General features: G+C 43.4%; 2 non-coding genes across 2 annotated transcripts; both read right to left on the bottom strand.

The window, feature by feature from the left end:
- Positions 1–1,945: 1,945 nt before the first annotated feature.
- Trnas-cga lies at positions 1,946–2,020 on the bottom strand. The gene has a single exon. It is a non-coding gene; the product is annotated as a tRNA-Ser (tRNA).
- An 804-nt stretch (positions 2,021–2,824) lies between these two features.
- Trnas-cga lies at positions 2,825–2,899 on the bottom strand. Its single transcript has one exon. It is a non-coding gene; the product is annotated as a tRNA-Ser (tRNA).
- Positions 2,900–17,651: the final 14,752 nt, after the last annotated feature.

The raw sequence follows: 17,651 nt of genomic DNA, 5'->3' as shown, positions 1-17,651 counted from the left end.
TTTTGTTACAAGTTGGTTCTGAGTACTAATTATAGGTTCTCCTCCCTTTTAAATGGCGTTCTTGAGCCGCTATGCATACACGTTTACTTACTGAATCACGTACGTGTTTTCCAGGGTATACCTTAAGAGAACTTTTACTGACTTAAGGCAGTTATATCAATATGTGCACTCTCGTTCTCCTACTTAACTGTTCACTGAAGCGAGATTAAGGAAACTTGTTCTGTCTGCCTGAAGACAGCTCTATAAATTTGTGCACCTGTTTACTTTTTTGAATTATCCAGCCGCCCTTGGAGGTGTATTTTAAGAATTTCTTTTTCCTAGTTGTCTGGAGGCAGCTGTAACTTACTCTGTCTTCTGGCATAGCTATTACGTTTTTAACCTTTTGATATGAGTTATGCTTCCGTCTTGTCTTAAAGAGGCTTTTGTTTCTAATTATTAATTATTTGTTCATTTGTTGAAGCATTTTCTGAGTTGTGCTCCGTGAAATTGGAAATTTCGAGTTTGAAATCTAAGAAACGCTGTCGGACACAGCTTTTGTGTAACTATTGCCACTGAGCTAAGGTGTGTAATTTATTAAATCTGAAAAGTTTAGTGTGTTGTTTGAACAGTCTTAATCTATCTGATTTTAGTTATTTTCCTTAAATAAATATGTTTTAATAAACGATGGTTAATTATGTGAACCCCCAATTCGTCCAGTCCTTCATCGTAATTTTCTGTTTGCCTGCTGACTTTGTACTGAGGTCATTCCGATTTGATATTGCGGACGTGCACAGTATGCTTTACACACTCCATAGAAATTCCTGCTCTGTGGTTGGAGGATTGGCAATTTAAGGTGTCTGACACAGCTGACGCAAATGCGGAGACTATTAGATTACCTACGACTTTCGGACCGATTGCATAAGAATGTACAGAAGATTTTGTACGCTGACTTCCAGCAATGGATGGAACGTGAGTTTGCTCATCGGAAAGATAACAACGATGAATATAGTGAGAAGATGTCTGTACCCTTACATTAAAAAACGCGAAGCTAGCCTTACTTGCTGAAATCATACCTTCGATATTAATTATGAATGTAAAAAACTTTTTTATTGATTATCTTGCAAGGGATGTAGGACTAACAAACATTACCCAAATCCTTTGGACCAAATAGATGAAAGAATGCATAGAGTGGGTAGTAAGATGCCCGGATTCCAAAAGTATAGAAATTAAAGTTTAGCAGACAAATTTACCTACAAGAAATCTGTGAAAAACCGAAAACTAAGGCCTCTGAAGTATCAACTATCAGTACACGCACCCTATTCACTACATTTGGCCCCGTCTGACCTCAAGACCGGAATCATTTCACACCTGGAGAACATTTTCAGTTCACTAAGGTGCACTGGAAATGAACTCAAAAATGAGTTGACTGCGTCCCGTCACAATTAATGACATCCTTCGGAGGCGATAACATGACAGAACTGATGCAGCTGACAGGGAAGATTATGATACAATGAGGTACCCTCGGACTTCAAGAAGAATGTAGTAATTCCAATTCCAAAGAACGCAGGTGCTGACGGCGTGACGAGTGTGAATATTAACAGTAACATCTCAAGTCATGATAGCAATATATACACGAATTGAAACTTCCTGGCAGATTAAAACTGTGTGCCCGACCGAGACTCGAACTCGGGACCTTTGCCTTTCGCGGGCAAGTGCTCTACCAACTGAGCTACCGAAGCACGACTCACGTCCGGTACTCACAGCTTTACTTCTGCCAGTACCTCGTCTCCTACCTTCCAAACTTTACAGAAGCTCTCCTGCGAAACATGCAGAACTAGCACTCCTGAAAGAAAGGATATTGCGGAGACATGGCTTAGCCACAGCCTGGGGGATGTTTCCAGAATGAGATTTTCACTCTGCAGCGGAGTGTGCGCTGATATGAAACTTCCTGGCAGATTAAAACTGTGTGCCCGACCGAGACTCGAACTCGGGACCTTTGCCTTTCGGGGGCAAGTGCTCTACCAACTGAGCTACCGAAGCACGACTCACGTCCGGTACTCACAGCTTTACTTCTGGCAGTACCTCGTCTCCTACCTTCCAAACTTTACAGAAGCTCTCCTGCGAAACATGCAGAACTAGCACTCCTGAAAGAAAGGATATTGCGGGGGATGTTTCTAGAATGAGATTTTCACTCTGCAGCGGAGTGTGCGCTGATATGAAACTTCCTGGCAGATTAAAACTGTGTGCCCGACCGAGACTCGAACTCGGGACCTTTGCCTTTCGCGGGCAAGTGCTCTACCAACTGAGCTACCGAAGCACGACTCACGTCCGGTACTCACAGCTTTACTTCTGGCAGTACCTCGTCTCCTACCTTCCAAACTTTACAGAAGCTCTCCTGCGAAACATGCAGAACTAGCACTCCTGAAAGAAAGGATATTGCGGAGACATGGCTTAGCCACAGCCTGGGGGATGTTTCCAGAATGAGATTTTCACTCTGCAGCGGAGTGTGCGCTGATATGAAACTTCCTGGCAGATTAAAACTGTGTGCCCGACCGAGACTCGAACTCGGGACCTTTGCCTTTCGCGGGCAAGTGCTCTACCAACTGAGCTACCGAAGCACGACTCACGTCCGGTACTCACAGCTTTACTTCTGCCAGTACCTCGTCTCCTACCTTCCAAACTTTACAGAAGCTCTCCTGCGAAACATGCAGAACTAGCACTCCTGAAAGAAAGGATATTGCGGAGACATGGCTTAGCCACAGCCTGGGGGATGTTTCCAGAATGAGATTTTCACTCTGCAGCGGAGTGTGCGCTGATATGAAACTTCCTGGCAGATTAAAACTGTGTGCCCGACCGAGACTCGAACTCGGGACCTTTGCCTTTCGGGGGCAAGTGCTCTACCAACTGAGCTACCGAAGCACGACTCACGTCCGGTACTCACAGCTTTACTTCTGCCAGTACCTCGTCTCCTACCTTCCAAACTTTACCGGACGTGAGTCGTGCTTCGGTAGCTCAGTTGGTAGAGCACTTGCCCGCGAAAGGCGAAGGTCCCGAGTTCGAGTCTCGGTCAGGCACACAGTTTTAATCTGCCAGGAAGTTTCATATCAGCGCACACTCCGCTGCAGAGTGAAAATCTCATTCTGGAAACATCCCCCAGGCTGTGGCTAAGCCATGTCTCCGCAATATCCTTTCTTTCAGGAGTGCTAGTTCTGCATGTTTCGCAGGAGAGCTTCTGTAAAGTTTGGAAGGTAGGAGACGAGGTACTGCCAGAAGTAAAGCTGTGAGTACCGGACGTGAGTCGTGCTTCGGTAGCTCAGTTGGTAGAGCACTTGCCCGCGAAAGGCAAAGGTCCCGAGTTCGAGTCTCGGTCGGGCACACAGTTTTAATCTGCCAGGAAGTTTCATATCAGCGCACACTCCGCTGCAGAGTGAAAATCTCATTCTGGAAACATCCCCCAGGCTGTGGCTAAGCCATGTCTCCGCAATATCCTTTCTTTCAGGAGTGCTAGTTGTGCATGTTTCGCAGGAGAGCTTCTGTAAAGTTTGGAAGGTAGGAGACGAGGTACTGCCAGAAGTAAAGCTGTGAGTACCGGACGTGAGTCGTGCTTCGGTAGCTCAGTTGGTAGAGCACTTGCCCGCGAAAGGCAAAGGTCCCGAGTTCGAGTCTCGGTCGGGCACACAGTTTTAATCTGCCAGGAAGTTTCATATCAGCGCACACTCCGCTGCAGAGTGAAAATCTCATTCTGTATACACGAATTATTTGCAGAAGACTGGAAGAAATTGGTAAAAACCTACTTTTCAGGCGGTCATTTTCTGTTCCGGAGAAATGTAGGAGCACGAAAGGTGTAATACTGAATCTTCACCTTATATAAGAAGACAGCTGGAAGACGGGAAAAACTATTTTGATATCATTTTGTTGGCTCAGACAAAGCTTTGGGCAATCTCGACTGGAACGCACTATTTAAAATTCTTAAGGTATCGGAGATACAATACAGTAAACATTTATCTACACATTTTACAAAAACCAAAGAGTTGTTATTAGAGTAGAAACACGTAAATGGAAGCAGTACTTGAGAAGGAAGAGAGACATGGTACTTGTCTACCCATATGTTATTCAGTCCATACACTGAGCAAAATACAAAGGAAAACAAGCAGAAATTTGGAAAGAGAATTAAAATTCATGTCGACTAAACAAAAACTGAGGTTTACCGATGATACTGTAATGCGCTGAAAAGACTGCGAAAGACTTTGAAGAGCAGTTGATCGGAATCGACAGCGTCTTAAAAAAGCTTATATGATGAACGTGAACGTAAGTAAATCAAGAGTAATGGAATTAAATCAGACGGTGCTGATGGAATTTGATTAAAAACGTAGACACTAAAAGTGTGTATTCTACTTGGTCAGTAAAGTAACTAACGATAAGAGAGGTGGAGAGGATGTAAAACTCTATTACACGCAATGAAAGACATCCTAAACATGAAAAATATGTTAACATGGAATGCAAATGTGAGTATTAGAAGTATTTTCTGAACTATATGGCATATGATGTTGCAAGGAAGTGAAAAGTGAACGACAAACAATTCAAACAGGAAGACAACAGGCGCTTTTGAGTTGTGCTGATTGATAGGGCACGTTCTGGTTCATCAAGGGTAGGTCAATTTGACAATGAAAGGATGTTGGGGGGGGGGGGGCGGAATTATACAGGGAGACGTAAGACTGACTACAATAAGCAGGATCAGACTGAAGTAGTTAGACAGAGATGAAGGGGCTTGCACAGGATAGTGTAACATCAAGAGCTGTAGGAGACCAGTATTCGAGCTGAAGACAAGTACACAAAGAGCTTACAACACATTATTTTTGCCTGTCAGTGAAAATACACAGGCGTGTTCGCAGCAAGGCGGACAGGCGCTGGGCCATGCGCTTGTGTCGCGACCTTCGTGCAACAGCGCCTCTCCCGTCCACAGCCATCCGTCGGCGTGTGAATCTGTGAAAGGCTGCTCCACGTGTAGCAGCTGCTGTGTGTCACGTAGACCGTGGAACGCTGCAGCCTTTTTAACTGCAAGACCCTCTATATTAGACCACGATCCCGCCCATAATAATACTACGGTCATTACCCGTGTTTCGGCCTTAGCCTATATTTGCTATTTTCATATTCTGTACGTCATAAAGGTGGCATTTGCTGAACAAAGGGTTGTCGTGCTCTTCTCCACAGATGAAGTCATTTCTTCGACCAGCTGTCAGTTATTGTTTGTCTGCGTACGGTTTGCTTCAAGCGATGTAGAATTAACTGTAGGCGTGGCCCGGGCAAGTGGTTCAAATGGCTCTGAGCACTATGGGACTTAACTTCTGAGGTCATCAGTCCCCTAGAACTCAGAACTATTTAAACCTAACTAACCTAAGGACATCACACACATCGATCCCCGAGGCAGGATTCGAACCTGCGACCGTAGCGGTTGTGCGGTTCCAGACTTTAGCGCCTAGAACCGCTCGGCCACACGGGCCGGAAGTTCGCTGCTGTCATGGTGTCCCATAGAAGCTCAATTCAAAGCACCCCAGTATCATAATTTTGCTCGCACCGGCCTCATCTGTGGTGCAATTGCACGTATCATGTAGTCATTCGCTTGGATGACTGCAACCATCCACCTGATGGACTTGCATAACTGACGATGTCGTTCGGTCAACACAGGAGCACGCAACGGTCGTGTGATGTGGAGCTCCATGTTCAACACTGGCCTTTGAACGATGTGCTCCTAACACTTGTGCCGCATCAGCACTCTACTGTCGTCAGTTCTGCCACAGATCGCTGCCTGTCCGTGATTACACCTTGGAGGGTCCTCCGCCCTCTATGTTTTGTGATGACTCGTGATCATCCAATACGACGTGGCCTGCTCGTTAGTTCACTACCCTTCAACCACTTTCCACGGGTGCTCAGGACAGTAGTGCCCCAACAGCCGACTGGCTCCGCCGTTACAGAGCTTCTCGTTTCCAGCCGCCTCACCAAAACAATCTTCTCTTTGTCAAAACCGCTTATAACAGTGGATTTCCGCGTTTTCCGCGCGTGTATTCGCTGTAACGACTGCCCAATCGTCTCTCTCTCTTACGCTTACACTCTTTCCTTGCTGCGTCACGTGGCCACAACATCACCAGGAGGCATCCAACATCGTGGTGGGCAGTGGTCATAGTGTTTTGGCTTGTTAGAGTACAAACAACAGGGGAAATTGAACTTATTCAAAGAAGAGTGGCACTAATTGTTATATGTAGGGGAAAGTCATGGGGATGTAGAAAAAAACTGAGATGGTAGACGCCTGAGGGGTCAACTATTCCACGAAATATATGTGTATGTGGTGTCCGTTCTTTCGGACATTTCCGAGAGAACGGACACGACGTATATACCACTCGAGAGAGGTGGCCCAATGAATCCTTTCAGTGCACAACACGCTCGAATTCCTATGGGAATATGCTGCTAGTAATGAGGGTACTGGGCAGGGACACTACGTCGGTAGAGTGTGGATGAATCGTAAATTTGAGTCGATCTGGAATCGTGTTCTGATGCCCTAGGCGGACAAGGCGACCGTTCGCGAGAAATGGAAAAAAAAAAAATGGTTTCCAGTCTCAGTCTGGTAAAAATTTTGAGCTTTCGCCATTGATGTATTTCCGAATGACAACTAATTCCTTCATTTCGTTTGTGTAATATTCCATGGAGGGCTACCTACATACTGTCAAGAACCGGTATTGACTCTGAAACTTAGGAATATACTGTAGCCCACTACGCATCGCTCTAACAGGGACCGCGACCCCAACATTAGACTAATTACACAAAGAAGCCTTTCAGCGGCCGCCCTAATCGCGTTTGTCATTCAGATGGAACGGGAAGAAAACCTATTATGGTACAATAGGCAGTAACTCTGCTACACGCTTTGCAGTTCGTCTCCAGAGAACAGATGTGGATTTAGGTTTGCTACTGTTCTGCGTTGTGTAGCCGGCCGTGGTGGTCTAGCGGTTCTAGGCGCGCAGTCCGGAACCGCGCGACTGCTACGGTCGCAGGTTCGAATCCTGCCTCGGGCATGGATGTGTGTGATGTCCTTAGGTTAGTTAGGTTTAAGTAGTTCTAAGTTCTAGGGGACTGATGACCACAGTAGTTAAGTCCCATAGTGCTCAGAGCCATTTGAACCATTGCGTTGTGTAGGGCGAAAACTGCTGCTTTATTGGTATAATTGGTAGGAAAGAGCACTCAGTATGTAGGTCGCACATTGCCATGTAAAGGTCAGGTTCTCATTTAAATGAGGAAAAAAATAGGAAAAGTTTTGAATTTTTTTGAAACAATGAAAGACATACAAAGTACATATTTGGGGATCGTAATTGATCATACTTTCACCTTTATTTTAGATTTTCAATAGAAAGGAAGAAGAAACATGGCGCCCGTAAGTATGTACTTATCAAGGGCATGTGAGTCTCAAGTACACAGACTGTATGCAGTCTAGCCCCTCAGGAGTTATCTGTAATAAAAAATGGATAATATCAGTCGATACTACATTAAGTTTATGGGAGCTTATACCTAACCACAATAAAATATCCTTAAATTTAACGACATGGTGCTAACTCTAACCTCAAATTCGATTTTTTAGTGTCTCCTCTCTTTGTGGCTTTTTAAAAAAAGGCTTAACATTACCAAATTTCGTGTATTATAGGTATAAGCTCCAAAGAAAAGTGTTTACTTTTCTCTGGTCAGAGGTAGAAGTTAATTGGTTGAACCGTTTTTGTTCTACGCTGCACGCAGCTTCGAAAAATCGTTTCTTGAACCAAGCCTGTTTAAAGTTTAGGAGAAACTTAAGTGTATGTTACATTTGTGTAATAAATACATGTTATACATTTTTGATGTTGATGAACACAAATATGAAGTTAGATTTCCTAAATTCAAAATTACTAATCTAATACGACTGGCCAAAAATTATGTCGTGACCAATTTTGGCAAAAGAAAGTGTTTTCGTTGTTCACGTTTAGTTTGCAATTCCAGAAGCGTATATCAACCCTCTAACTCGAATTGTTCCTGGAGAACAATTCCATCGTTCTTCTTTGCGAGAAACGCCGATCTGGCTGAGCTGGATATGCTGCGTTCGGCAGCCTGCCACGTTATTCGTCAGCTTTTTCGGCGAATTTGTTTGCATGCACTCTGCAATAAGATCATTTTGTCAGCGTGCGTCACTGCACGACAGGTTTTCTACCTGAGACGAGCGTCTCCGGCTGAGAGCGTCCCTCGGCGGCCGTGACACTCCTTCCAATAATAGACTGTAGCAAGTTTTGTAACGCACCAATGGAAAAAACTTTTCGTCCCAATATTCTTGACACACATGCCTTTCAAAAATGTGGTAAAAATGGAATTTTCGGCCATTTTGAATTAAAACATGGCGTTAATATAATTAGACACAGATGTGGGTTAAAATACTTGAATAGCGCCCTCAAATGTAAAATGTGATACGGAAATAAGACTCATTCTGTTCCATTCTCACTCACGTTCATTCACAATTTAAAATAAAAGCACAAAATACTGAAGGATGAGCTTACAGCCATTTCATAAAACCTGTACTCAAAATAAGCATAAAATACACAGCAGCTAAAATAATGTAACAGAGGCTGTTACTGTCGAAAATTCGATGTACCAGCCACATTGAAGATACATGAAATCTATCTAGTAACGTATGTAAGGGGTCAAACGGTTCTAAGATGGGCGTATTTAATCCAAGCAGAGAGAGACTACAAACGGCAAAGCTCAGTGTTACACGAACGGTGCTTTGCTATACGCGTGTACGCGTATTAACTGTAGAAAGAACGGACGACACATCTTTGTGACCTTTGCCTAAGGGGCTCTCTATGAAATCAGGAGTTATATTTAGATTTACTGTTGGAGTACATATTCTAACGAGCAACAGTGTACAGAATGTGATGATCCTAGGGAAGATGTAAGGATATCGATGGCTATAGAAAAAGAAGCCCCTGGAAAAAATTCGTTAGTAAGTTACTGCTAGAAGGATTATTGCCAACTACTTATTTCTCGTCGTCGCGAGATGTAAAATTTTAAGAGTATCTTCTACTTAGACAACTTACTTATGTGATGTTTATTCTCATGCTGTGCATTTTGTAGCTTTTCATTCTTTTGGACACTTAACCATACTAGCGCTACATTCATCTGTTAGTGTCACTTCGAAGTAGCAGTCTGTTTCAATTTCAGAATTTAATTTTGGGAGTGCTGAGCAGGAGAAAATGAATTTTTGTATTTTATTCCACTGACTACCACGAATAGTGTAACAGATGAAACAAAGCCACCTGTCGAGGAATGAAAGTAATATCTGAATTTCTTATATTGAATGTGTAAGTTACATTACATCTATTATTCAGTATTTTATTGTGAAAATGTTGTATACAATCATCCTGTAATGTTTCAGCATACTTAATCCCATGTACGAGTGATTTAAAAAAATGGTTCAAATGGCTCTGAGCACTATGGGACTCAACTGCTGAGGTCATTAGTCCCCTAGAACTTAGAACTAGTTAAACCTAACTAACCTAAGGACATCACAAACATCCATGCCCGAGGCAGGATTCGAACCTGCGACCGTAGCGGTCTTGCGGTTCCAGACTGCAGCGCCTTTAACCGCACGGCCACTTCGGCCGGCCACGAGTGATTTATTTCTTTAGAAGTTTTCGATTCTTTTCTGTTATTACTATAATATTTTAATGCTGCATAGTGTCTCGAATGTATCTGTGAGGGACCTATAGGGTTTACACAAGGACATAGGAATTTGCTTGTGACTAGAGGTTACATTTCCCACTGACAAACTGTTATTCGCAGTAATTGATATGGTTTATACCTCATGTCTTTCTTACTTCTATGGAACAATATTTCATATATCCTTCTTTACAGTGTCTTACTCTGCCTCTTTAAGACTTCAAATATGAAGACGATCGCTTCATGAATAAATCCCAGTAATCCTTAAACTTTTGCTGATCCGTACAGTGTGATCCTTCACAAATGAATCAATATCACGCCAATCCCTCAATATTAATACTCTAATCATTAAATTTATTAATTCAGTTGAGGTTAAAGAAACTGTCTTGTTTTCAAAGAAGATTCATTGCTCTCTCTCAGACCAGAGTATTATTGGTAAGCCGCTGCGCTCAGTGAGGTGTATGTGAAGCGAAACGATCAAGTACTTTTAGTCGTAGGTGAAGGAAGTGGCAGGATTCGATTCATTGGTAAGAAACTGTGGAATTGCAGTTTGTCTACGAGAGAGCGCAGTCTCATGACACACTGATGTATTTTATAAAATTCATATCTGTTTGGTCATAGAAAGTTAAGCTTGAAGAGTCCTAGAATGTTGGAAACTCACCGTTAGGTGACTCTAGAAGGCAGGCGCCTAATATATAAAGAAAATCTACTGACTATTAATCTTCTTTGGAGTCATATCTACAATTATATTCTTACGTCTTCTATGTCTGCCTATGATGATAAAATTTACCCAATATCAGCTCGCACCGAGGACAATAAGCTATTCATTTTCCCAACACACTATCACATTATTCATGAGTGGAACGCGAACAAACCTTAATAGTAAAAAAAGAGTTTATTACTTTGCCAAGCTTAGACGTTCAAGCAGCCTGTCATCCAGTTCCACTACAACGATGTTTCTATGGGCGCCACGCTTTACGATTGAGAGCAATTACCTGTACAGCAGACGAGCTTCCAAAGTGAGAGCCTCGTTACGTGACCGTATTAAATCATCATCCGGGACTGACTCACCGGAAGTGACGAAAGCAGCTTTCTGCAACGTGCCGCGCGAGGTCAGTGACGGCGCAGCCGGGCCTGAAATCTTACACAGTTGGCGGCGGGACTGCGGCATCTGCTGCGCTGTCGTGAAAGGTACGACGAGCATAAGAAGCGCTCAGCTACACGTGTGGGGCTGCAGAATTCCACAACGTGCTACATAAATTGCGTTTACCTAACATACCTAGAAGTGAAAGCTCATCTATGCAACTGTGCGTTCAGTATCTTAAATCCGAAACACTTCGTAAATATTTCATTGCGCCATGTGCCACGTGCAGCAAAATGAATAAATATTAATTTACTGTACTGGTGTGGACAGAAACTCTTGAATTGTGATTGTTAAGAAAACATGTAAGCTAGATATCAAATAACCGTGTGTTGCCCTGACATGGAATTCGTTGGTCATGTCGTCACCTAAAGTAAAGTGTTCAACCAGTATACGTTACTGCGCACCACATTCGTAACAAGCTATGCTTCTGTGAAGCAGGAAGGTCACTATCATGCTAACGTAGTTGTCAAATCATATCTCAATCTTTTTTCGAACATACAGAATTTCTCTTTCGCACGCACGCGTACAACGACATTTATGAAGCGGAAAGGTGCATCCACCACAAATGCCTTTGAAAAGGTACCTACATCATAGTGGTAAAATGAAAACAGATACATTCGGTCAGAGAGCAAGCTCTGAGAACAGAAAGCAGGAATCAATAACCGAGGCAGTTATGAAGCCAAGGATTTACTTGCTCCTCCATAGTCCAAATCGCTTATGCACGATTGGCAGATATTCGCATCGCATGTAGCGAAAAGTATTTTAATTTTTTTGTTTGGCTGGCAAGGAGATGACAAGTGGCTCCATAAAATTTCCTACTGGTAGACTATCCTGCAGTGTTCTTAGTTACGTTCTAAGCTCCTCCACGGTATCTCTTGAAATGAGATACGTATCACCATTGACACTGGCTCGTCAATAAGACGAAGTTATTAAATTACGCACCCGCCTTAGCGCTGCTACAGTGCATTTACCGGGTTGCAGACGTTTCCTTCTTGTCTGTAATCTCAGACCACACACATACGGTACAACGCACGAACTTGAAACGACATCTACAGCACATTAACACACTGAAAACAAAAAACGCTCGAAATGGCATTACCTACGAGAGTTTGCACGAGTCTGGCGAATGATGAGGTGAGCAAAAACTGATAACATTATGTTAACAGGAACAAGAGGAGATTTTAATGCCGCAGTGCCTAGTAAGAGGATATTTTATGTTCTTGCTAAAATATCGTCAATTGTTTCGAAGGCTGAGTGCACGAGGAAACATAATTATGTACATTGCCAAAGTTAATTGGCTCAAACTTCCCAGAGGCACGTCAGCTCCGCTGTTTCGGAGATGCTACTGCCCAGGCACGCCATAACAATCTATCCTCTGTGAAAGCCGCTAATGTCAGTTGATTTCGTCACTTGCGACCTGCTTTGTCGCCAGAACGATTCAATATTCGTCTCTGTTCCGTGTGTACAGGTTGAATGTTAGTAATATGAACAAAGTGCAGCGACGGATTCCTGACTAAAGTGGAGGAAAAAAAGGTCCTATGAATATGTGCCCGGAAACACATCGTTGCCACGGTATAGGGCGCTGACGAATGAAAGTTGCTCTTACCCCGTGCCGTGTGTTCTTTGTGTGTTGCAGGCTGTGAAATTGACGCAGGGAACTGTAAGCAGTTGAATGGTCCGGTATTCGTATCGGGAACGAGCCGAGATGGTGTTTGTGTGCGACCAAGCAGATGGAAACATTCGAGATGCAGCACGGCTACCCCAAAAGGAAGAACCCTCACAGACACCAAACACATCACACAACATTTGAAGTCCTTTTCGCTCGTTTGTGTCGCCATGGGTCCTTTCAGGCAGACAACGTGGAGGGAGGCGGTGGACTGTGCGTACATCTGGTATGGAGGGCCGGGCTCTACTGGATAAGGACAAACTCCAGGCAAATTAGAATTACATATTAATACCTTCAGTTGCTGACGCGCGTTGACATATATCAACGGGGACAGGTAAAAATGTGTGCCCCGACCGGGACTCGAACTCGGGATCTCCTGCTTACATGGCAGACGCTCTATCCATCTCTACTGGATAAGGACAAACTCCAGGCAAATTAGAATTACATATTAATACCTTCAGCTGCTGACGCGCGTTGACATATATCAACGGGGACAGGTAAAAATGTGTGCCCCGACCGGGACTCGAACTCGGGATCTCCTGCTTACATGGCAGACGCTCTATCCATTTTTTTTTTTTCGTTATTGATCGTTGTGTTTGATCGTTGCGGACGTCACATGACATCCATTCCAGTTCGTTTGTTGATCCTTCCACTCAGTTTTTTTTTTTAATTATTACAGAGGCCAACCAGCTCTCTGACCGAACACACTGAGCTACTGTGTCGGCGTCCATCTGAGCCACCGAGGGCACAGAGGATAGTGCGACTGCAGGGACTATCTCGTGCACGCCTCCCGCGAGACCCACATTCTCACCTCATATGTCCACACACTACATTCGTAGTGTCCCACCCCAACACACTCATCACTCGTGGAAGACATTCTTACCAAGTCCCGTAAGAGTTCGGGTAATATGAATGCACCCGTACACAAGGAGGAGGTCATGGCCGGTATTGCCAGAGCCATAGAGTTATATGGATATGGTGTCTGTTCTTTCGGAGTGGCTCGTCGCCATGGTGTAAGTCGAAGTACGATTGTGTGTATCTTGCACGACCGTACTATCCCTAACCGCAGCAGTGAGTAACACCTGTTGTGACGTGGAAGCGATGCAGCAGTATACGGTGTCCTAGGAAGATTTTTTATGGTTACACGCACACCTTCCATTCTCGAAGTCATGTTCACAGGACGTTTTCCCGTCATTTCCTGTCAGGAATCCGTCACTGTGGTCTGTCGGTTTTATTCGTGTTTACCCTGCATACTTTTCTTGCCGCGTCACATGTCTGCTATCAGGCGACATTCCACCTCTTGGTAAGCAGTGGTCATTATGTTTTGGTTTACTCTCTGTGTGCACGTAGCTAAGTCGCTGAAATACTGATCAGAACTTTGTGAAACTCCTTAAATGTTTTAGATCAGTAAATTTCTCTCTTCCTGTAATCGCTACTACTATTGACTATGAAAATGTAAGAAAATTATTACATTGCATATTTCAGTTGATTAAAGACACGATGAGTAACATTCTGATGAAATAAGTATGATACTTTTTTCTCAACTTCCAATCACCTGTAGCCAACCAGTCAAGCAGCAAGTAATAGTCACGAAAACCTGTTGTTTAACTTAGTCACTAACTCGCGTACTTTCACGAGTTTGACTCCTGGAAACAAAGGCGGAACAAAACTAAAAACCTAAACATAACGAGTCACGCTCGTAGGAACGAAAGCGGAGCCAAACTTATTTTTGGTATTGGATATGGCTCCATTTAAAAAATTACACGCGCTGATAAAGGAAACACTTGTTGATTACCGAAGAAATGTAGCAGAGGTAATGTTCAAAAATCTCCAGGTGCCGGACTACTAAATGCGTGGAAAACTATCACTAGGTGAAACATCTCTTCGACTTAAAGTGGAATATGGGGTCCATTTCCGAAAACTTATCGATCCGATACCTAAAAAAAAAACCGACGGGGATATATAATGTTTACATGAAACATGAAGTACGGCGCGAAACGACGTGAGAATGCTCACATTATAAAACGGCGTATCTTCTGTCCCAGTGCCACGCAGGACTACTAATGTTCTGAGTTGCAGATATTTTTTCTATTGAAAATTAGTTGAAGGGACGCATTTCTTCTTTTTAATTACGTTTTTGTTGACAATATTTATGTTTAGGCGTCGTGTTATTGCATTCCTCCTGAAGCACTCACGCTTGAAGACACACACGGAGATTATACGTCGAACTTTATATATTGAAGCATTGTTAGGAACAAGAATTAAATTAGTGCTAACATTTACAAGAGCAGTATCACGTGAATTGAACATGTAGCTACATAACAGGTTTATACTGCGATTGTCTCGTACATCACACTGGCCCGATTCGCTCACGTCGTCTCCAGTCGCTGGGGTACGGATTTCGTTGAAACAAATGGCACGGGAACGGATTAGCAAGTGCAACAATTTGGAACTCCAATCGTCAAACATGTTTTCTTTGTTTGCAAGTGGTGATATAATCCTAAAAGGGTATTTGTAAAAATTACAGTTTAGCATATTGCCAATCATGGGTCATCAAAAAAATGGTTCAAATGGCTCTGAGCACTATGGGACGTCATGATATAAGAGCGGCGCACTGAACCAGTGTTCTCGGCCGTCATACAGGTAATACGGAGCATATCATTGGCATGATCCGGTCACTGCCATCTCGGGCATAGAGAACAGAACAATGCGAACTTTCAACATAAGAACAACGGGATTCAGTCCTGGAAAACATACATTGCATGTCGCAGATCATTTTACTATCTTTGTACAGATTGTAACAAAATAAAAACCGATGTGAAAGATAGTGCTACAAGTAAAACAGAGGGTTTTGTACTATATACTAAATAATAGTACTACAATTAAGTTATGCTTGGCTTTATGCCAGCGAATGAAAGTTTCTTCTTCTTCTTCTTCTTCTTCTTCTTCTTCTTCTTCTTCAAGTACTGTTATTTATGGCTTTCAGTACCAACTTCAGATTTGGAACTGCAGGTGAAATAGGCTCTAAGTCTGGAGTGCCGAAAAACGAAGCAGCCGAAGAAGATTACTGTTATACTTCCAGTCGATGATGAGGTCATTAGCAACGGAGGACAGGCTGAGTTTGGGGGACAATGAGGAAGAAAGTCGGCAATGTCCTGTCATACGAACCATCGAGGCATTCGCCGTAAGTGATTCAGGGAAGTGACAGAAAACCTTACCCTGGATGGACGGACGGGGGATCCGAACCACTGTCCTGCCGAGTATAAAGCCACTGCGCCAGCTCGTCCGCGGCAGCTCGTCCAGGACGCGACCCTCCAGTGACTCGCAGATGAGTTCTGGCGCCGCGACGGGAGCGACGGCCGGCTATCGCACGGCCAGCATCGGACTCGGCGCCGGCGGCGTAATTTGGTTGAATAAATTACCCGCCGTAACGGCGTGGCAGGCCTTTTTGCTTCGCCAGGCGCCATAACAATAGCTGTAAATACTGCACAGGCGGATCCATTCGCCGCGGCCTGCGGCCGTGCCGTTGTTAGCGCTGTTACTGCGAGCTGCCGTTTGTCGGGGTCCGGCGTGCGTGCGTTACACGTACGGCGTCTCACTCCGACTCTGGGTCGCGCTGAGGGAGTGGGTGGGTGTTTTTACTTGTGACGTACTTAGGAATCGAACTAAACAACTGTACAGTTTTACGGTAGGCACGTATTTCTTCTGCAAATAACACTCACAACCAGCAATTACACAAGTAAACTTAACGTAACGAACGAACAATTAAACAAGCAGATCTGTGTCAATTAAGCATTTTGCAATCTGGACTTGAAATGAATAAAGCAATGACAGAGCACTCAAAATGCGTTTAATATCTCTTTACATATCCCTTTTCTCTGAACATACTTTTTTCACTTTACTACGTCATTTACCCTTCACTTTCGAAAGCTTCTAAATATTGAAAACACTGGCATAACAGAATGGCCGAAATCATGTGAGAAGCTGTAGACGTAAAATTCCTTCTGGAGATTTTCGCTAGAGATAGTCCCAGAATTTCTTCCACTTTGGTTAATCAACTGTTTCGTAGTGCCAAGTGCAGGTAACGTCCTATCCTGTGACTTTTGTGTGGTGTACCTTAATTGGAATCTTTAACTGAACATTTGGTCATGTATAACACATGATTTACTTATATCAGATATACATGGCCAAACCATCACCCATCAGAATAGTGATAAAGGAGTTTATCTGACAACGAAATTATAGAAAGAACTCAACGAACTAAGTCTGTTACACATGTAGTTCATTAAATTCACAATAAACAAATGGAATCAACGTTTAATTACTAGACTAAGGCTTTGGGAATTCGAATAGGATATCTGGAATATGATTGAGGTGAACGTGTATCTGAAGAAAACAATGACATTCGCGTGTCTCGGACCGTGATATCCGAAATTTAGTTTATAAAGAGAGAAAGTACTACAAAACGAAATGCGCAATATCTCTTTCCACAGCTGGAAACATGTTACACATCCAACTGCAAATAAGTCTTCAATGTGAAGACTGAAATTACTGAACCTTGTTACAAAGTATTCAGATTTCCCTGTAGTTCGCTTTGATATTGTGGCTGGATCTCAAAACACTGATAAGATGCAAGTGGGAACTTAAGTGGCTCCAAAATAAGTCACTGTCATTGTATCCCCAGCGCCTCTCTGTCTGCTTGTACGTTCATCTCAGCCTGGTGGAGCCTCCCAGCCTACTTAAGCCTGGAGTAAAGTCTTCCCATGGAGGAGGCTGTCCATCGAGTAACTAACTGCAAAGCGCTTCTGACAAGAAAACATTCGACCTCCATTTTTTGGGTACTGGATAATTTTGATTGGCTGAATAATAATTCTTCTGAGTGCCAGCCAGTAACCTTTCAAGAATCGTCGAATCCCTACCATGTTTCAGGTGGTTAACCAGTTGCACATTTTAGTCTGAAATGTGTCCGACGTTCACCCTCTGTCTTTCTACTTCCATGCACCAGTCAATATTAAAACATCCCTGCAATCAAAGTTGCACTTCTTACTGCCACATCTGACTGAAAGTCCGCACAGATGACGGACTGTCCGGACATTAACAGAAGCGTCTTCAACCTAGAATATCAATGAGAATAGTGTG

The sequence above is a fragment of the Schistocerca americana genome, chromosome 2 (assembly GCF_021461395.2).
Source record: "Schistocerca americana isolate TAMUIC-IGC-003095 chromosome 2, iqSchAmer2.1, whole genome shotgun sequence".
NCBI lineage: Eukaryota > Metazoa > Arthropoda > Insecta > Orthoptera > Acrididae > Schistocerca > Schistocerca americana.
The sequence above is the reverse complement of the archived record's forward strand: the minus strand, read 5'-3'. Positions and strand labels throughout refer to the sequence as shown.